At 39.0% G+C, this 22,319-nt stretch overlaps 1 protein-coding gene across 5 annotated transcripts in view; it reads left to right on the forward strand.

Moving 5' to 3' along the window:
• The window catches only part of APBA2 (amyloid beta precursor protein binding family A member 2), an 85,428-nt gene that overhangs the window by 358 nt on the left and 62,751 nt on the right, over window positions 1–22,319 (forward strand). The window contains exon 2 of one of the 5 annotated variants that reach the window (XM_066195912.1): window positions 3,694–3,752. The exons of 3 other annotated variants lie outside the window; for them this stretch is intronic. The gene's annotated coding sequence lies outside the window, so the exon portion shown is untranslated. One more of the 5 variants, XM_066195911.1, reaches the window with a different exon arrangement.

Consider the following 22,319-nt stretch of genomic DNA (forward strand, 5'->3'; position numbering starts at 1 on the left):
CCCATCCCCTGGTAACCGAGCTGCCCGCAAGCGGACGGGGAGCCGGGCTGAAGGGGAGCCCCTGCGGCATGGCGGAGCGGCCGGCGCTGTCGCGATCGGCGGCGCGGGGCTCCGGCTCCGGGGGCTGCCGCACGCCGGCTTGTCCCCGCCGTGCCCGGGGAGGCGCCGCCACCGCCCCCCGCCAGGCGAGGGAGAGCCGGCGGCGATTCCCCGGGCCGGGCTGCGGCTCCGCTCGGCTCCCCCGGGGCTGGGCTGCGGCTCCGCTCGGCTCCCCCGGACGGTGCGAGCTCCGAGCCCGGCCCGGCCGCCTCAGCCCCGCCGTGCCGGGACGGCGGCTCCGGAGAACGCGGGACCGGCCGTGCGGCGTCCGCATCATGCCGGCGTTTTGTGGGAGGGCGGGAGGCTTAAGTCCGTTTGTCTTAATAAGAGTGGAAAGAAATGCGAGGGGAGCCTTCCTGTAATGCAGCACCGCTCGGAGTTTGTATTTGGTTCTGATTTCATGCCTCCACTGTAGCAAAGGGATCAGAGCCTTTGATCTGCTCTTTTCCCGTTCCCTTCATCATGAGATCTGGAGGGAAAAGGGTGCTCAATTAGGAATACCTGATTTTTGTTGGGATAGACAGCATGAGATATTATCGCATGGTCTGTTTGCCTCTTATTGAACAGTTTTTTGAATATGTGTGTGTGGTGCCTTGTATTGCCGTAACAAAAGGGTTGGGGGTGGGGGAAAGGAAGGGAATACTGCATTTAGAGCTGCATCTTGGAAAGTCAAAGGCTGCCTTATTTTGCCTCAACAAGCAAGCTGAGCTTTCAGATTTACGTACTTTGCCTCAGTGTCGTTTTTGTGGTTGTTGCATGCTAGTGAGGACATACAAGAAAATAAATAAAGACAAGAGGCCATACAACGTGCATAGTACAGAGATAATGTGCATTGCAGTGATGTTTAAGAAAAGTCTGAAATTATTGTGACCAGTTTGAAAAATTCAAGTAGTGTTTTCAGTTGCATTACCTGGCCAAGGCCACCCTATAATCTTCCAGGAGGAGCTGGGAAATCTGTTTGCAGAAAAGGTATTTATCTATTATGCCTGTAACCCAAGGATCCCTCATTACTTGATGAGTAGAATTGAAAAAGAGAAACAACTACTGTCATAGTTTTTTGTGGTTCTGTGTAAGCCACAATGTTTCCGATATAACATAGTTTTAAAGAGGAGGAATTCCAGTTGAAGTCCTTATTGCCACTTAAGATAAAATACAGTATGTGCAGGTTATGTGTTTGAGAAGCAAAAGGTTGACATTTATGTTAAAGCTTAAGACGGCAATTTATCATTGTATCATCACAGTTCTTCTCCGTATGGGACAGACAAGAGGAAAGAGCTTTTCTTTCATATGTTGTTTTGCAAGAACAGAACTGCTAAAGTCGAATCCACTGTCCTTAGTCCACTTGGGGCTCATAGGATTCATGCTGCAGAACTGTCCTTATAAACCCTGATTGTCAGAGTTTCTAAATTCTCTGATAGTTTAGCCCTTATCTGCACTTGGAAATATCTGAAGCTATTTTTAAAAATGCATCAGCAGTTACATTATTGCTCCCTCTTGATCCTCTCATAGTAAAGGAAAAGTGTTGTTGCAAAGGCCATAGATGCTCAGCTCTTTTGGTCAAAGTATTACACTTCCAAGGAGAAATCTTGAAAAGCATGTTTTGTGCAGTTACTTGATTAATTCCAGTTCAGGTTGGGGACGGGACATGAATTTAAACAAGCTAGGTCTTTAAAAAGTGACCTTTGCTTAAGGCTGTGAACACGAGAAACCACTTCAAGAAGCATAATTTTACCATCTCTCCAGCTGTTCTGATAAGAATATTTGCTAAGAAATATTTTGTGAAAATGCCATGGTTTGAACATCTTTCAGTTAATATTCCTGTGCTGAGGGTGGAGAAATTAGAGAAAGTGACCTGTTCCAAACTACCAGCTCACAGAGAGACCTATGGAGGATTCTGGTTTTGTTCAGAACTAATCTTGGTTGTAGCCTTTGAACGCATCAGGCTTTAGGTGCTTCTGCAGACTTTTTACATCTGTTTCCCTTATAATCTGTGTTTAAATAAACAAGGCAATAATTCCATGCTTTAAGCGCTGCAGTGGTAGATGCTGAGGAGCAGCCCTGCCAAAAAGGCCCAGAGGTCATGATGAACAGCAAACTGGGCATGAACCAGCCACATCCCCTGGCAACAAAGACAGCCAGGAGCATCCTGGTCTGTGTGAACAACAGTGCAGCCAGGACATCAAGGGAAGGGATAATTCCCTCCTGCTCAGCACCCAGTAGGTCACATTCACAACCCTGTGTCCAGTTTTGGTCTCCCCAGTTCAAGGAAGTTATTTAAGACCCGGGGTTCTGCAAGGCCGCTGAAGTGGTTGGGGCTGGAGGCTGAGCTCTGAGCAGAGGGGGAGGGAGTGGGCCTTGCTCTGCCTGCAGAAAGGGAGGCTGTGGGGGGATCTAACAGCAGCCTTCCAGTCCTTATAAAGAGTTCCCCAGGGAACTGGAGCCAGACTCAACACAGTGCCATGTGCCACAGAAAAGGCATATGTTGAAACAAAGGTTCAGACTGGATAGGAGCAAATATTTTGCCCCGCAAGGACAATCATACATGGAGACAGGTAGCCCAGAGAGGTTGTTTGGTCCCTGTTCTTTAAGGTTTTAAAGACCTGACTGGATAATTCCCTCAGCAAACTGATCAGGGCTTACTGATGACCTTGGTTTGAGCAGAATGTTGGACAAGAGATCTCTGACATTCTTAACAACCTGAAGTGTTATGATCCTGTTAGTGCCTATCTGTACATGATACAAGAAGCAGACATGTTTCCAGAAGTCAGATTTTTAAAAGAACGATTTAAGAGTTTCCATTCTAGGACTAATACATGCATCTCTGCAAAGATGGAACACAGTATCAGTATGATACATTAACCTCTATTACCTGTGAAACAGTACATTACATTAATACAAACTAATAAATTACTATAAACCTCCCAAGGAAGAGATAGTTGCTTGAAATAAACAAAAAGAAATGCATACTACTTGCAAGCCGGAGCTTTTACTAGGAGTTATCTTTTGGTGCTACTATAAGGCAACTAAAGCCTTGCAACATTTGTGCAAGAGATGTAATGGTAGTTGTTACATCTAGAGAAAATAAAGCACTGATGCAGTCACATGAGCTTCACAAGTTAAGAGGAAAAACTGAAAGCAGAATCAGAATGCTCTGGTTTTTAAACACTCAAAAAATTTGCAGTCGCTGAGTCAAATGCTCATCATAAGTACTTGCAAATGCTTTTAGTCTACTGGTAAGAGTATTACATGTATGATTTTTTTTTCCTGAGGACCCATGAGAGCTGCATGAAAAGCAGCTCAAGACAGCACCATGTGATTGGTGCAGTGTGTGTAGTGCTTTAGGCTTTTGCTGTCTGCAGGAGCTGAACATGCACCATTTAAGCTTTGTCATGGCATCCATGAGAAGAGGGCGTCCATTCGAATTCTCAGTTTTGCCTGAACTTAGGTCTTATCTTGGCTAACAATGCTATATTTTGGAAGGAAGGCCTTGCACAACTGGTAAAAAATGTATGGATTGAACTGTTTGTTTCTGATGCTGGTAGGTAAACGCACTGTCACTTGAGTACATGACATTCCTTTCCTTTTTTGTTGCAGTTCTTACTGTGTTCATTCACATGCTGCAGCAGAGGAAGGTGATTTGCACTTCAAGAGGAGTAAGTTAGAGCTGAGCAAAGACTGGTATGGAGAACTCTGGGATTAATAGGTGCTTCCACCTAACCTAAAGAGGAAGAACTGGAAGCTCTGTAGGTAGGGATGACAAGGAAAAAGAGTCATTGTTCACAGATAACAAGATTATGTGCAATATTGCTGGAGATGCATACTCTGAAGTGTACTGATGCATGAAGGGACCATTTTCTTTTGAAACAGAGGGAAATGAAGAGGAAAGGAAAGTTGGCAAAACGGTATCCAAAATATGTCAGTTATAACCAACGTGAGGTTTGCAGTCTAGATAAGGATTTTCAAATAGTAGTACTTCTGCAATGCAGACATCCACTGATACCAACCCAGGCTTCCAGTGGGAGTTGCATCGGGAGTATCTTGGGATCCTTGTCTGCTTTGAGTTATTAAGATAAAGTTTCCTTCAGAAAATAGCCCTCCTGGTTACAGGCTTGATAATGAAGATTCAACCACATAGAAATTTGTTATTGATTTATTACGTAAAAGGTAGATTAAATATTTCCATTCTATAATTGAATGGAGTTTTTGAACTTTGTTTTGTGCATTGACATTAGGAATATTTTTGAGCATATCACCAATTTGCACTATTTCCAGATTGCTGTCATTCCCTTTACTTTCTGAGAGATCCTCTTCACAGATGCACTTCTCAGCTACAATCTTTGCTGCATGAGTTCCTCTTCCCAAGTCAATTGTACAGTAACCCTGATTATTTCTGAGGAGTGAAATCCTTTTCATTTCTGAGATATTCTCCAAGAGAGACCTGACCTTGCAAGTTTTTCTTGTGTATGTATTCTACCTTTGTGTTAAGGGTTCACAGGATCTGACCCTTGAAGATTTAGTGTAAGATTTATTTTATTTATTAATTTAAAGAAGATTAAGTGTAAGACAGAAAGATTTAGAAGTCTTTCACCTGAATACAAAGGTCAGATTTGGCTAAGAATTCATAATGTGGTCATAGGAGACACGCTTACTTCTTTCCATCTTAAATGTACAAAACCAGCAACAAACAGCTCCCAACCCAAATAATAGTTCTGTAACACTGACCATGAGTGTTCTGGTGAGGGTGAAGGCCTAGAGTTGACCACTGGAGTCCAAAATGCCAAGGGATGTTATGTAACATGGGAACATGTGGTGAGAAGCATCAAGTTCCCCAAGTTCCATAGGGACAGCACTGATCTAAGCAGAAAGAACCTCCCAGGAGTAGCTGTGTTTGGCACTCACTGTTCAGGTTCAGTGAAGTAGCTGATCTTTAGATGAAGAATAATAAAGGAAATAATATTCCCACCATGCCATCCACAGCTTTACTGCCTTCATCCACTATCCAGAATCAAAAGTGCTTGGGTGGACACTTTGTCACCCAGTGTGCCTTTCAAGAGCAGAAGATCAGAAGTGTTAGTTAACTTTGCCTTTCCCTGTTCTAGAAACATGGTAATATATGCCTGAGTTACTGGATGAACTGAAAAGAATGAGTGTTGCACAGACCAGATTCTGTTCTAGAATGACATAGGATTTTAATTTTTTTATCCCAATTTCCAAGAGTGAAATGGTATTAATAAATTGATGTTACTCTCAAGAATCACTGATACGAGCTACCACAAAAAATTATTTCAGTGCAAGGGCAAGTGCACCCTTTTGGTTTAGTCAAATCTTAAAATAGGTCTCAAAACTCATACTCTGAAAGCTGAGAGATGCCTTTTCAACACATCAGGGGAAGTGTATGGAGATGGAATTGCTTGTTTCTCCTGCAGAAGCAAGATTGCTTCAGAGCTGCTATTCTCCTCAAATCCATACCAAAAATCTCTCTCCTGGGAATGAAATCTTGCATTAAACACTGTTACTAAACATATCCTTTTTTTTTTTTTTTTTTTTTTTTTTTTTAATCTTCTTATAATCTGGGGCTTTTGTGTCTGGTAAGGATGGCCATTCTGACTGGTAGCTGGTTTCACAGGCTTGCTGTGCTGTCTTGAGTTTCAAAGATCACTACGGCTACTAATAGATGAATAATCATGAAGGCAGTTACACAAAGCACAGAAATATTTCTGCTCTTATAAAATGATCCAGTATAGGAAAGAAGCAGACTTGCATGGTTCCAAATTCTTACTATGCTGCATAGCACGTTGTTGCCATGCTACCAGATTGCTTGCCTTGATATTTAAATTTGCCCTTGGATTTGTATTTAAAAAGAATGAACTGCTAACAGTATGTTAAAATATAAAATAACCTGACAAGACATAAGCCTCATCACCAATTTGTTCATGTTCTTTTGGCCTCTACATGTTTTAATTTTTTTTCCAAAAATAAACACCACCATCACAACAAATCTAAGATATGCATGAACCAATGAAATATGGAAAGGTTCTGTTTGGGAGTGTGATAAAGGTTTATATCAAAGGAGGAATGTTGATTATAGTTTCCATACTTAAAAAAATATGCATCTTGCCTGCCTGCCTTACTAAGTGCCTCTGGCCATCTTTTGTCCTCTCCAATTTAACATGACAAAGGGAAATCAAAGTATGATGATATTTTCTTGTTATTGATGTATTGTGGAGGAGAAAGGAACATTATTTCTATATGTGTGTGTGTGCAGATATGTATAAAATGTCCTTTAGGCACAAAATCTTGTGTTACTGGAAGACAACTCTTGATTAGAGATAAGGCAGCTTTAAAAAGAAACTTATCCCTGTGATATTCTTAGCCAGTCAATCAGTGTGGCTTTAATTATGTAGAAGTATTTGACATGTTATGGCCCAGGAGATAAGAGCTGTTGCATACTAGAGGAATGGAAGGGAAGGAATTCTGTTGGTGACTAGAAATTCCATGCTCAGTGCTGCATTAGAGACATAAAAGGAGCTCTGGAAGGGAATGCTTCCTAGTAAATAGTGATTTGCATTGTATTGCTGATTCCAGGATTATGAAGATGATTGGTGGCAGAATTTTTCATTTCTGGTTAATGACTACTTGCTTTATTGATGGAAGAGTTGCCATGAAAGTACCTGTGTAGTGTCAGGAATGTGCCTTTAAATCAGTTGTGTTGGTGGGAATTTTTTTGTTTGCTTGGTTTTTGGTTTGGTTGATTGGCTTTTGTGTGTTTTTTTAAAAAAAATTAAGGGGGTTTCTTTATATTTTCAGTGGTAGGTGGAAGTCTCAGTTTTCACCAAGTAAAAGGTACCTCTTGTGATACTGCTTGTTTTCAGTACTTGGAAAGAGACCACCTTGAAGTTTTTCCACATCGATTCCACACCTATCTGCAGTGATAATAAATGATCTGTCCAGCATGTGTTTAATTTGGTATTTGTCCTCCATTTATTATTCAATTTGTATGCATTATAACTGACCCACCAACTAACAGATAATGATTTGGGGGGAAAATGGAGGGGAATTATATATTACAGTATTACTATACCTTTGCAACAGTACTATTTTCCTTCCTGTGCATACATTTATTTTTTAAAATTTTTAGTCACAATTCAGTAAAATACCTGTCTTACTCTTGAGCCAACATTGATTTAACTTAGATCTGTTAACATTTTTTTTAGTGTCAGGACTCTTATGATATTTCATGCTTTAGTTTAGGCTCCAGCAATTGGTGTGTGAGAATCACAGCTTTGAGCTTATACTCAGACAGGCTCTAGGAGTGAAGAAACTATCAGTGTGTACTTTAAACATTTGTGGACTATATGATACCTTTAATTCTGGAGTTCTTGTGATTTGCAGTACTATAGCAACTGTAGTAGAAACAAGTTCCTTCATATTAACCAGCATCTGTTTGAATGAACTAATCTGGAGTTCCCAGTTTTCTTTCTGGTACTTAACATTGTTATAACTGCTCACAATAAATACAAACAAGCCAAATGTCATCCAGAGTTTCTGAACCAGCTGTTTTGTCAGTGAACAGTCCTTGGTGTTACATACTTTCTTCTAGTCAATGATATTCCTATTTAAAATAGTAATTAAGTAATGTAACAACCTGCTACAGTATTGGTAAATCCCACTGGAAGGTTAGGAAGCAAAAGCTGTTTATTACTGTTCTAAGTTTCCCACCCTCCCCATGCCTTGGCACAATGACTCTTGTTCCTTGACAGGATGAAATCCATATTGTCTTTAAGGTGTTATCTCTGTCCTCAGCAGATAAACTCGTGACTAACTGTGGCTGCCAGCTGAGGCTGACCCTCACTGAGTGGTTGACAACTTGCAGCACCTTGGTGACACTGACACACTGACTGTCAGCTCCTCAGGCTGACCCTGTGGCAGTCCTTGCCCCTCCTTCCTCCAGCCTGGGAGGCTCAGAAGGATGGTTCCTATGCCCGAGCTGTGTGCCAGGCTCCTTGTCACAGGATCATCCCGAGGGACCCTCATGCATTGTAAGGACAAGAAATGGGGGAAATTCAAACAGAAATTCCTAAATAGTAAAGTTTGAAGTTTACCATACATGTGGAACTTAACCAAACTCCATAGTAGCATCCTGAATGAAATGGAGGTGATTGGAAAAAAAAGATAAAAATCTATTGTGGTGGAGTCTAGTCCTAGTCCTAGTGTCTAGGGCCCCTTGGTGGAAGGCATTTAGAAGATAGCAGTAGACTGTCTTTGCTCAAAAGACTGACCTGTCTAAATAGACTTCACAGTTTGGTATCTTCTGTTTAAATTAATCTGACAGAGGAAAAGAATAGTGTCAAAAAGTGGTACCAGGCCAATATAACCTCATATTATGGTAGCAAAAGATTGTGAAACGCTGGATTTAATCAATAACACGCAGACCAAACATTTACTGAAAACCTGAATTATACGTGTCTGTAATTATCAGAGAATATAACTTAAATGTACCTAACTGGAAAATCTTAATTTGGTTCTGCTATTTAGCTGAATTTTTCTGTTAACCTTCTTTCTGGGTTAAACTATAGAGATAAAAATAATTACCTTTGTAGACTAACATATTAAGTATTTTCCCTAAATAAATATGAATAGCAGGTGGATAAAAAGTTCTCTGCTCTGGAGACTATAAAAGGATGGCTTTGCAGTTATTACACAATTTTCATTGCTGTCTTCTTTACTAGTACTGTGTCACTGGGGGTGGGAGTGGGGGTGTGTTTGATTTTTAAACAAGCTCCCCAAAGTCTGCTTTATTCATTTTTCAGCTGCAGACTTACAGATTTTTAAGCTCTTTGTGTCAGGAATGTCTGCAGAATACTTAACATGATGAAATCTTGGTTAATGGACTTTTCCACAATACACGTAATTTAGGATTTGCTTGCCCCCAGTTTAAAGTTGTTGCAGTAGCAAATACAGGACGAAGAATTAAATGGAAAGGAATATATAATGTGACTGTTCAGGGTTTGCATCTGGTAAAGGGGCTGATATCAGGAGGCACAGAAGTTGATTATACCCTTGCTGTGCTAGGCTACATAGGATGGTACAAATTTGGATCCTGCAGGGAAGCCTTCTAGGAGCCTGTCAATCCATTGGGAGAGCCCAGGAGAGGTGCACACAGTGTTAGGTAGTTGTTGTTTTACAGTGTGGGTGATTTCTATGATTAAGGGACTGTGACATATCTTTAAGTGGCTGGAAGTTGACCTTTGATTTGAACTGGGTGCAGCTCAAGCATCTTTCAGGACTTCAGTTTCACTATGAGCTGCAGCCTTCCCTGCAGTGCTCCTGTCCCCAGGAATGTCCCACAGTCCCAGCAGGACTGTGGCTGCCTGGTGCTGCATCACAGGAACTTCTGTTGCCACCAGGACACTGCCGTGGGGTGGTTGTTCAGTTAATTCAGTTGTTGCTGATAATAATTAAGCTTAGAAAGGTGAAACAGAGTTGACCTAATGATGGAAAAGTAGAAATTGTTCCAAGTGTTAGAAGTATTAGTTTGCGTTTGACTTTCCCGATGAGCACAACTGTTCTATAATTAGTGGTTTCTAAGGATCATATTCTGCCAGCCATAATACTTTGTCATATTATCTATGTATTTATGCAACTGTAGACATTACTTACTTTAAACCAGATATCAAAATTTATATCCCTATTGCCTTGAGCATCAGTTGAAGACAAACCAGTCTGTTTATGAACAATGAAATTACTGAATAAATCAGCAAGACTTGTACTGCCATTTACATTCTTGCCTCAGTAACTACTTATTGCATGTTTAGTGATGAGAGAGGCAGAGTTCTGAATTGGAAAAATCATGGATAGCTACAGAATAGACTGGCCCACAAGGTACCAATGTGATGCCTCAGTGATTTTTCAACTGTTTCATCTTTACAGGAAAAATGTTAATTCTTGAAAGTCTTAGCCAAGTGCGTGGGTACATTTCTGAGAACCTAGGAAATGCATGCTTCTTTAAATACATTATGCAAAACTTTCTCTTACAACAAATGAAATAAAATGCTGGGGAAATTCTTGTTTTCACACTAGCTTTTATATATATCTATTTCTAAAGATATTAGAATATTAGAGAATATTATTTCATTAATATTCCCCATGTCCTTTGCTAGCCAATGTGTCAGGCATGGAGCATGAGGCTTCTTGTGTGTAGGTGTCTTCCATACTGCTGCCCAGCTATAACCTTGAGGTACAGCAACCTTGCACTGCAGGATTAGTGCCTTTTCTCCAACAGATCTGCTCCACAGAATTTTTTTTTCTGTGTAATGCCATTATTTTACATGCTGCAGTTAAGCCAGCTGCAGTCAAAACCTAATCTCTTGTTTAGGCCAACTGTAGATCTAATTAACCCTGCTGGCACTACGTCTTGTTCAGTCACAGACTGTCCTTCCTCCAAGAGAATGGCTGAGGTTGTATTAATAATTTTTAGAATATTGTCTAACAGTGAGTTTTCAGTGTTCTCCCTGTTCCATGCTGCACTGTTGCCTGCTTAGTCTGTCAGTTACTGATAGGGAAAGTCTATGTACCTGTGTGTGAAGAAAAGGAAAAAAAATCAGCCCTAAATGCATGCTAAGCTCTCCACATAGCTGGGATTTTGACAGACCGCTAGAACTCTCAATGTTCCCATCTCTGGCAGAGCACAGGATGGCAGAGAAGACAAAGAAGAGATAAACAGCTATCATCTCCTGTGCTTTCATGAAGTTAATGAGCATGGAGGAGTGACATGCACACAGTCCGAGATTATTCAAGAGACTAAAAAGATACAAACAGCGTAGTATGAGCTCCCAAAGGCTCATGCCAATCTCTTCTATCATTTCTGCTGGAATTTTTCTGTTTACTCTAATTTTCATAATGACAATATTTCAGCTTTAGCAGACACCTGTAGAGAGTAGGATCTCCTCTCTCATTTAAAACAGTTGCTCCTCCCTATAATGACTTGGCAAAAGTGAGATGAACATTCATGAAGGTCCAGAGGAAAATGAATGCTTCCTAAGACCTTCAGCAGGCTGATGTATAAGGGAAGGTATGCTCAGAAGTGATTAATTTATGGGGTGTCATCTCCCAGCAGCAGGCTTGAATCCTACAGATTCTGTTACAGTTACAGAAATCACCAAAAATCCAAATCCATTTTCTCCAAAGATGGTCAAAGACTTTAAGAAATATTCAGTCACTTGATTTTGTCACCAGATGCACTCAAGATAGGGAATAAACTTAAGGAATGAACAAAGGGATTGCTTTGTTCCCCTGCTTTGTCTGATGAAGCTCAGTTCTTCAGTTTTCAACAACTTCTCCAACTAGACAAGATCCTCACGCCTCTTGTCTCCTTTACAAGCTATTAGGATCTAATGGGATAAGACTTGTGCATCAGAGCCTAGACAGCTAATGATGCCTCATTTCCTAGCTGTAAGTGGAGCAATTTAAACAATACAGTTAATATATACAGCACAGGAAATCTGTTAAATCAAGAATTTCACTCGAATTTTGCATGCAGATTTCTTGAGAAGGGTTTTCCACCTTTACTGAAAAACTTTTTCAAACTAGAGGGTAGACAGTTGAGATAGCCGAAGTCATATTTTTTTCAAAGAATCCTTTAACTGTGGGCTAATTGCTTACTTTATTTCATCCAAGATGAATGTTTCTTGTTCTTTATGTAGCATCAGAAAAGAAATGAAACTTTGAATTCTTCTGTTCAGGCAATGAAGATACTGAGGGGAAAAAGAAGGAAAAAAATCAGCTCAGTTCTCCAAAATAAAAGAACACTGTCTTTGGTATTGCAATTTCACAGATAGAAATCTGCATAGACTAGTCTGTTTATCTGCTCAAAGCTCTTTACATAACTGGCACTTTGTCATCTTCTGTCTATAAATTATAGCCAGTCATTGCTGGAGTGTCTGAGTAACCAAGCATAGGGTTTGCTGCTTTGCATATAAATGGAGCTACAGTCCTGGATCTCTGTGAACATAAATACGGACATGAAGACATTCTTGCTCTTCAACTTGATACCAGAAAACCCCCACCCTTAATGCCATACATCTGTGGATGCTGCTATAAATGTGGAGCAGTTAACCTCTTTGGTTCCTTTAAAATGGAATGATGGAAATTGATCTGGGAGAAAGACGTGAGTGCATACATCACATCAGACCAAATACAGATTGTTACATGAAATGGGCAAATCAAGTAACAAATTTTATGTCAAGTGTTTTTCACTGACTTGGTGAAGAGAAGACTTTTTTCAAATGTTAATCTTTGCATTGGTAATACAATAGTAGAGACAGTTTACATCTCAGAAAACTCAGTCTGGATCAACCCAATTTACATCTTTCCTAGCGTGACAATACAGTAACATCTGGAAATGATCCTTAAATAGAACAGGAAATAGGCTTTATCTAAATATTCACCTTACTAATTAACTCTTCCTGATAGAGTTATAAGATCCTAATCTTTCAGTATACAGAGCATGTTACAGCTGGCAGATTTAAACATCTGTGTAAGTGCTTGGTACTTTTTTAGAAAACAAAATATCTGTCTGTACAACCAAAAAACCAAGCTGCAGAGAACCAGACTTCAAAGGAACTACAAAATTCTACATGTAAAACTCCACCTACCCCAACTGGGGATAAATGATGATATCATTACTTAAATTATACTGGTTACTGTGGATGATCCATCCATAGCTGATTGCTTCTTTTAAAATTAAATAATTTGCATTGCAAATTGTAGGATGGTAGACTATTTTTTTTCAACCAAATCAGGTCAATTCCACCTCTATATCCAACAATCCAATAATGAAGAGCATTTTGGCTACCCTGTTTTTCATCTTTTGTTTGCTTAAATTATTTTCTATGGAGCATAAAGGACAGATATTTTTGTAAGTTCACTGTTGGGTTTCACAGATGTAGGTTTAAGGAGATTATTTATGCTTTAGGATTTAACATCTACCAACATGCTGTTCATTTGCCTGATATCACGGGGGACTAGTTCTTTCATTTGCAATTTATAAATCCTCATCTTCAGACTTTGGTTTTCAGATAGCTGGATGTTTGGAACATCCAGCAGTTTTTAAGTCAATGAATTTTATCTCAGATGAACTAACAGTGTTTATTCAACCAACGTGATATATGGTAGGTCCAGGGTTTTGTTTTGAAACTTAAATAGAATAGGCAATGCTAACCTGGTAGGTTGTTGAGGAGTCACCTTGGGAGCCCTCCCTTAGTTTGATGCATGTTTGATGAAGAATGCTGTTTTCTTGTGTCCTTTACTGAAAAAAATCGGTGATTAACTTTCCAAAAGGACAACAGCAGAAGCTCAGAAGCCCATGTCCAATGTTTTTTTCCTTCCAAAAACATTGCATCTGGAATAAAAAAGTCAAACTTGTGCTCTGTATGCCTTATAAGACCCTAGGTCTTTGCAGAGGTGGTAAACAAAGCTGTGGCTGAATTTCATGTCAAGTTTGTCTCATGATACCTCAAATGCCTGTAAATGTGTCTGCTGTGGTTCATATAGAGTCTTATACTCCATGCAGACCAACTATTCATATTCCTGCAGGAGCACTTCCATACACTATGTTTGATAAATAAATCCTTTATTCCCTGTAGAACTCTAGATCTTGAGATCCTACCAGTTTCCAATCCCGTTGTACCAGGGACAGAACTGCCGGGTCCAGGGAGAACAGGAGCTCTCAGACATTTGCTGTGCAATAAATGATAAACCTGCTCATAAAGCAGGATGCTTGAAACATTAAAATGTGAGAACAGAAGGTGACATCAAAATGAGAGCCTAGCTCGAAATGCCTGAGTTAGCTAAATCTCTATGCTGCTTTCCAATATGTTGCCTATTCTTTTATAATTAAAGCTTGAAATTATTTTTATATGGTGCAGTGATTGACTTCAGAATGCGGAATTTTAAAAATCCCTATGAGAGAAAGCTTCAAAATAATTAATATTATTATGCTCGAAATTTGAAAATAACCCTGTTTCTTTCTCAGTGGTTTTCATCCTGTTCTTGGCAAGCATTTTCCTATGCTGTGTTTCTTGTGCTATGAGAGCCATTCTGGATTGCTGGTAGGCTCACAACTCAAGCAGTTTGTGTTCAAATGACCAAATGCCTTGATTTGATAATTCTGAGCTGGGGTGCTGTGAGCTTTCAAAATGCAGTCTAGCATTTTACAGTCTATACCAAGAGTCTTGCCAAGAGCTCATCTTGTATTCAGTTTTCTTTGGACTCTGAAAAACCAACAGAGGACAGAATTTCCCCAGTGAAGTTTTATTATGTTTTCAGAGCTACTAAATAAAAACTGTATATCCTGTTATACTGTAATTTTGTAATATAATGCATCTTAAGCATGTTTTGGTACTACCAAGTACCACCAGATTATTAGTATTTTATGGAACTTTCTTCCACCATTTAAAAATTAATACTTTGTCTTCTCTGATCTTCAAAGACTAGAAAAAATGCAGATAAACCAGGAAGAAGACTGTGGAAGAGGCAAACAGTTGTGTATCAATTCTGCACCTGTGCAAAGGTCATTTTTATGCACTAGAAAGCTGAAAAGCCCTGCAAGATAAAGCCTTCAGCATGTAAGGAATGTTGAAACAGGAAAGGCCAGAGGCAGAACCTCTGGATCCATCTGCTGTCCTCATGCTTGTAATGGGAAGCTTGAGCAGATAATGCAGAGCAACTGGGGAAAAAATCATTTCACTTCCAGAACTGGCAAATTTCCCCATTACACAACACACGTACAGTGCTATACTCTGACAACATAATCTGACCTTGAAAAAGTCAAAGTGTTCTTCACAAACCCCCAAAAAGTATTCTTTGCATGGAAAGGTTCTTGTTTTTTTCATTTAAAAGAAGAATTCATTATTCCATGCAAGGTTCATATTTAATTTTTTATATCTCAGTGGTGTTTACTACAATTGCTGATACAGAATTCTACTGTTTTCATATAGTTGCAGCTGATCCTGACTAGATTTACTCTTGTTTTGTTTCATACTAAAGCTTTCAATGAGATCTGTTCATGAGGCATCTTGTACTACACACAGAAGTACCCCAGGGCATTGTATAAATTAATATTCCACCCATGAATGTAGCTAGTAGTTAATTTATCATTTGGCAGTGAGAAACAAGAGACTGGATTACTGATTAATTGTAATGAAGCTGAACAGGATGCTCACGTGTATGCAGACTATTATTGTACTAGTGACAGCCTTTGCAATAGGCAACCTGTTTTAGTAGTGTTAAGTCTAGCAGTTTAGGAAATAAGTAAGAACAGTGGTAAATAGTAGCAGTATTTTTAGTTTAGCTAATTAAAATTTTATGACTGGCATAGAGGATTTGAGTTTATGGCATCTTCAGATTTGGCATGGGGAAATAAGAGAATTCTCAAGAGTTGACTTCTGCTATAACCTGTCATATCTTATTATGCTGTTTCCAACTCTGTCTGATTTAAAACAGACTTATAATTTATTCTTCACTATAAAGAAGAGAAAAGAGAGCCCGGTCACTGTAGCCAGGAAGTACATCCGAAATAATACCGTGATAGCTGTGAGTGGCTGTTAGGAGCTTCACCTGGGCTTCAAACATCTCTGCCCCAGGAATATCTCCAGTTGGGTTAGTGAAAACATGGCTGCTTTGCATTAAAACTCCTTTTAGGTTTTAGATTTTATTTTAAACCAATCATAATTTTAAAATAAAAACATAAGACTTTCCTTCCTAATGAATTCTTGTGCAGTGTGTCACAGGGCCATATATAGCCTGATGTAAATGTGTCATCCTTAATTAATGTCTGCAGCAAAGACATACAGTTGTGTGAAGAACAGTGTGGCTTAGGATTGGCTCTTAGCTTTGGGATGATGCATGGACATGGCCCATAGTTAATTCTGTAAACCTCTGTCAGACACTGTGGATCTAATAAAGATGATGGCAGAAAAAACCTGACAGTCCTTTAATCCAGTTTCACTGCCACCATCTTTAGCCAAGACTATGCTTGGAGTTTTCTGTCTGTGGGAGAAATATGATGAAGAATAGTCATAAAAACAGTGTATCAAATGATTTATGAATTCAGTGATTAAGGAGTACTAAACTGTAACCCTGTCCAGGTGATCAGTGCTTGTGAAAGGAGACAGCTCTGGGCATGCCCCGTGTCATCTCAGAAGGGCTAAAATGCCACAGTTGATTCACAAAGCACTGTGCAAATTTGGCTTGTGTTTTGTCATTGTTCCACCATTTAGGATTTACTGTGTTGATCAGTGGATTCAGACAAGGTAATTTTGCAGCTTTTAGTATTGTTACTGCAGAAGCACCTTTGCATTTAAGTGGAAAGAGTCCTTTAATTCTTCTCAGAGAGACAAGAGGAGACTGGACTCTCCTGCATGACTTTGCATCTCCCTTTAAATAAAAAGCTCGTATATCTTTGGAACAGGAACATTATCCACGAAGGAGTGACCATATGTCACTTCCTGCTCTTCTGACTAGCTTTCATTTACTGTAGTTTCATAGAAGATACTACTAATTACAGATTTCTTTAATGTACACTTTGATTTTACAGTAAGAATAGGAGTTAGGTACCTGCAGTGTGTGCTCCTGCTTTGGAACAATTTTTTTTTTTTTATCTGATTTGCACATTGGTACTTTGTACTGCTGTCTTTTTGTGTCCTATAATTTTCTAGTCAGTCATCCTTCCTAATTCCACAAAAAAAAAAAGCATTCAGATCTTAATTCATCTGTTGCAAATAGATTTTAAAGACACAGCCACCTGAGTTGCTTGTTCCTGATATGCTGCTTTATACATATGCTCCATTTCTGCCTCTCTTTACTCAATTGCTCTAAGCCTCCTTCCTTAACTTCACCCAGACCTCAGCACTCCTGACAGATGTAAAATACAGCAGTCATGTTGAGAAGAGCCTTTACTGGGTTATTCAGCTAATTCCTCTGCATCATGTCATCATTTCAGTGCTAAAGAATTTTGAGGAAAAGGCTTAAATTCACCTGAGCTTAAATGAAAGGTGAAAAAGTACAGAAAAACAAATCTCAGATCAGGCTTGTCCTGAACAAACAAAATATGCTGCCTCGGGGCTGCAGGAGTGCAGTTGTAGTCTATCAGGCTGGCTGAAATTGGAAATAGCATTCTCATTTGTCATGCACTATAATCAAATTGGATGCAGATTTGCAGACCTGGATAACAATGATTGGATCTCATCAGTTATTTTTACATTGCATTGAGTGTAAACAGTAGTGGTTTGGAGTATAATGTAGTGGATTTTTGCCAGTGTTTCCTTTATTTATTTATTTATCTATAACTAGTGACATGCAGTGATTTTCTATGCAGAGCAGCTGCTGGTTTATTTTTTTCTAACTGCTTGCTGTACCTGTGTTTCTGGATGCAAAGGAAATATTTCTCAAGATGGCAACTAACAATTCAAGAATAGAAAATACTGGTTTTGGTAGTCTGAGACCTACCTAGGTACTAATCATCAGCCCTTTGAGCGATTTTAGAGCCTTCAAGTTTCACTGCTCATGTAGTAAAGGTGACACTATTGATACAATTAAGGGCTTTTTTTATTACTGAAGCACTAGCATTTATTTTTAATAAGGTGCTCTAGTCCTTTTCTGCAGACCTATGAACTGTTTGTTCCCCAGACTCCTCCTTCACAGTTTATGGTGATGTATTTGGGCTGCAGCTGGAGCTGAACAGGAAAATGAAAATAAATAAGAATAGATGGCTTGTCACTGTGGTTTGAAGTTGAACTGATGAAACTGAATTATCTTTGTCTAGCTTTTTAAAATTTGCAGTGACCACAGTAATATGTATCTGAGGCAAATCAGAACACTTTGGAAGGGATTTTGAGAGACATCTCATCATAATCCTAATAGGCTAAGAAGAACTGATGATATATGAAAATTACAGGTATTTGAGATTCTCCAGCTTAATATCTGTTCTTCTACCTAATGTACACAGGCATCATTTACTTACTAATATTTTCATGATGTATAGGAAGGTTTATTTTTTATTTCAGTTTATTTCTAAGAGCCCTCTGAATCACTCTGAATCCATACCCCCAGCATCACTGATATAATTGACTTCTGGAAAATATTAAGAGGACTAATTAATTTATTTTAAAATTTAATCTAAGATCAATTATATTTTGACTTTAAGTATCATTTTCTGTATAACTTTGTGTGTGTTTTCAGCAATTCTGTTCTAAAACTGATGGTAAAGGAATAGATGGGTGAATTGCCCTAGGAAAAATGAATCAGGAGATCTCTGGTACAGACAAGGCTTTGTCCACTAGACTGCTGCACTAATTCTAGGGCGGTGGAGTCCATGATTTTGAAAGAAAAATGCTAAGGTGAAAGTAGAATAAAGCTGACAGTAAATGTGACCAGCTTGCTAAATGTGATGCCTAAAGAGTTAGAAGAATACTGTATGTTCCAACTATGTCGCTTTTAACTTCAAAGTATTTTGATTCTAAAATTAGAAATGTTCAAGTAAGAAAAGAGTTAATGGCAAAATACGTACTCTCCCAAATGTTTTTATGCTACTGGTATTTTTAAGAATCCTCCTAGCTAATATAACAGTCATGTTATTATAAAAGCATGATATTCTTGACAGCTTCCAGAGATTGTCTTGATGTTTTGTGTAGTGGAAAATAGCAGCTCTGTTGAGGAAATGCAACTCACTGCTAGATTTGTTCTCCAGCAGTGTAACAAATATTCAAATGTAGTAATCAGAGAAAGTGAGAGATTGATCAGGATTTGTGTACAGTTAAAAGTTTACATTAATTTACCATTTAGAATGGACTAAGTCAAATCACAGATTGATTTTCCTAACAATAGGCAGAATACCTATTAGATGTTAGAAAAAAGATTATTATCACCAGCATACAATCTAGTAGACAGTGTTTACTAGGGTGTACAGTGTCTACTATGGTAAAGTTCATTTTTGGTTCTTTTGTTCCTGTGCGTGTCTTAAGAAATGTGTCTCAAAATAATTGCAGTGAAATTAAAAAAAAACCCAAAAAACAAGGAACTGTAATTCATAAGATCTTAAAAGTATACTTTGTTTTTGTGCTCCATTTTTCAACTCCAGCAGAGTAACTGATCAGAAGGCAATGTCTGCTCTTTCTGTAGAATAATTAAGCAATGAGTTATCTCTTCCTGAAGCCCTCTGCTTCCCAAATTAATCATGAAATAAACCCATAATTTATTACCCATAATCAACTTGAGATACACTTGCACATGTATGAGTTCCAGGTTACTCAGGACGGCTGTTTTTTAAAGAGCAAGTACCACATGCTCATTATTGTTATTATCCAGTAGGCACAGGTTTTTTGAGTCTTTTTGAGGAGTATGTCCTTTGTGCATCATCTCAGCATGGCAGCATCTGTTTGCCCACTATTAATCTCCTGTTTGTAGGAGTATTTGTCCTCTGGTGTTGTGGTTCCCTTGTAACTTCATGCCTCAACATGAGGATGAAGAGTTCTGCCAAAACAGAGTATGGCACAGGCCCTTCTTATTCCAAAAAGGAAGTTACTCCCACCTTGACCTTTAAAATTCATACTTGCTAAAGCTTTACTTGACTGAAGTGTGTGGGGTTGTTCCTCAGATCAGACTTGCTAGGAAGCCTGAAGTATTTCTGTAAATGCTTGCGTTGGAAGGCTGCTTATTCATTCAGAGTGCATACATGGGTTTGTGGGTTAGCCTAGGAAAATTGCTGCAGTGTGGTGCAGTGGTACAGCAGCTCACTGCCACCTCTTGGCATTAATCCCAAGGGTTGACTCTTATCACAGCCAAGTTTTGCAGTACTTTTAAGCCTTACTGTGTGAAGGACATGAGAAAATTAACTGATCTCTAACTGTAGATCTCAAGGACATTATAATGAAATAACGTAGTAATATAAAAATGTACAGTGAAGTATAAATGGCAGCTTGTATAATTCCTATTGTACAAGAAATGCATCTCAATAAGCAGACAGAATGTGTTTGGAATGCTGTGGAACCAAGTTATCACAACAAGATCAATTAGAGGTGATTGAACTCAGAAGCCTATTTAAATTACTTTAGTAATATCTTGAGTACAGCTTCTAGGAAATGTGCTTTATTAGCTGTAACTTTCTTTCACAGACTTCTAATAATGGAACAGATAATATACTGTGTTATAAAAGACTGCCTATCTTAAAGCAAAATAATTAAATAGAATATTAACTGTTGAAAAAATTCCATTTTTTAACACAGCACTAGAAATTCTTTCATGTCTAACCCAAGCCACTTCTTAAATTTTTAGAAGACTTTAATTTCTTATTTTAGTTGCTTAAAAATTCTTTATTTGCATGACTGCGGCAGCAATTGTATAAGAACGGGAGGGAGACCAATATTACAAAATTTTCAGATAGAAATAACAGACTTACTGAAATACAAAGAACTTTCCTTTCCTTGCTTGCTGCTGCAATAATTTCAGCTATTTTTGTTAGAGAAAGTTCAGAGCTAACATCAAGTCGCTTGTAGTGTGTGATAAGAGAGAGAAGTATTTTACTGTACATGTAGATGTCCTACATAACACCTTTGTAGCCCAATTTCACCATTTTTGAGGAGTTCTATCTCTTTGCAAGACTAGCAAGAGAAGAAAAAGAAAGAAAGAAAAAGTTGGGGTTTTTTTTCCCTGCAGAGATGAAGGGTTCAACAGACCTACAAAACAAGTTGGAAAAGTTTTCTGGTCCTTAATGAGAATTTCGATCTCAGCCACCTAGGCTTGGGGCAAGTCACCTCAGACATGTTCAAACACCCCTGCAGGTCCTGAACAGTGGCTGTGACTACACCCTGTCACTGCTCAGTCCCTTCTAGCCAGGCAAGGCAGCACCCAAACACTGAGAGAGCTTCAGCTCAGCGTCCCTCAGGGCTGGGAGGAATGGCAGCAGGGAGTTCTGGAAGCATCTGTGCGTCTGTGCACTGCTGTACCCCCAGCCCTGGAGCAGCTCAGCGGTGCAGGAGGCCTGGCCAAGCTGGGATTCTGAGAACCCACTTGTGTCACGGTGCACAGCTCTACACTGGGAGGTTATTAAACAATGGCATGGTAGTAGTTGCATGATTATTCACAAAGCACTTAGAATACTAATGATGTCACTTACTGCAGGTGACATTTCTTCATGATCTTATCCAGCTTGTGCAGAAGCATTGTCTGTGTTTCCCGGAACTGCAGTGCTTCCACCACCCTTCAGCAGAGATATTTTAAAGAGTCTGGACTAAATCCTAAAAAAGAGGGGAAAAAATATCCAAATTGTGCCATAATTCCTGATATAAGATATTAAACTGCTAACCGAAAAGGGAACTGTGCATGGAAAACTTAGATTAAAAGTAGCACTGCAAATAAAAATACTTAATTTAATCTGCCAAAATACTTTATCACATAAGTTTATTTTTTGTGTCATGGGGCTTTGAGCAGCCTGTTGTAGTGGAAGGTGTCCTTGTCAATGGCAGTGGGGTTGGAACAAGATGATCTTTAAGGTCCCTTCCAACCCAGGTCTATTCCTCTTTTCTTTGAGCTATGAGACCGAAATGCAGTCTTCAGATGACACTGCTTTAGAACTGCTTTTTGATTTGAGACTTTTCATTCTGGTGGTCAAAGACCAAAACCATTGCTCTGTTCTCAAGGGTCTTTGACACTGCCAGCATGATTTTCTTCTTGAAATTGTGCTCTCTGCTCTCAATCTTTCATGGCTGTATTGTTTTCTGCGGTCCTGAATGTTTTTTCAGGATGTCTTCCCAAGGAGTCTTTCTTTTCCTGTAGAAGTCTGTACAACAGTGTCCAATGTTCTATCTTATTTCCCTCCATACCCTTTGTCTCAGTAATCTCATATTTAGTTGAGGGATGGTTTATACTTGCACCTCTATTCCAGACCTTGCCTTTGTTCAGGATTTTAGATGTTCTCTTAGTGCTCCTAAAACAGAAATATCTGACCAGTACAGATATTTGTATAAATCAGAAGTCTTTATACCCTATTTATATCCTTTCACAGCCACTGTACAAAAGAAGACATTTTGTCTGTCCTTCAGGCCTGCAATTAGCATGTACCTTTTCATATGTCTTCTTAAGTGTAACATACTTTTCTGTATCATATCAAATGAAGTAATCTTCTTTTACAATTCTAATTAAGTTTTGTCTAATTTCTGTAACGTTTT

This window comes from Chamaea fasciata, unplaced genomic scaffold (assembly GCF_029207755.1).
Source record: "Chamaea fasciata isolate MVZ Bird 193981 ecotype frontalis unplaced genomic scaffold, bChaFas1.0.hap1 SCAF_14, whole genome shotgun sequence".
Classification (NCBI taxonomy): domain Eukaryota; kingdom Metazoa; phylum Chordata; class Aves; order Passeriformes; family Sylviidae; genus Chamaea; species Chamaea fasciata.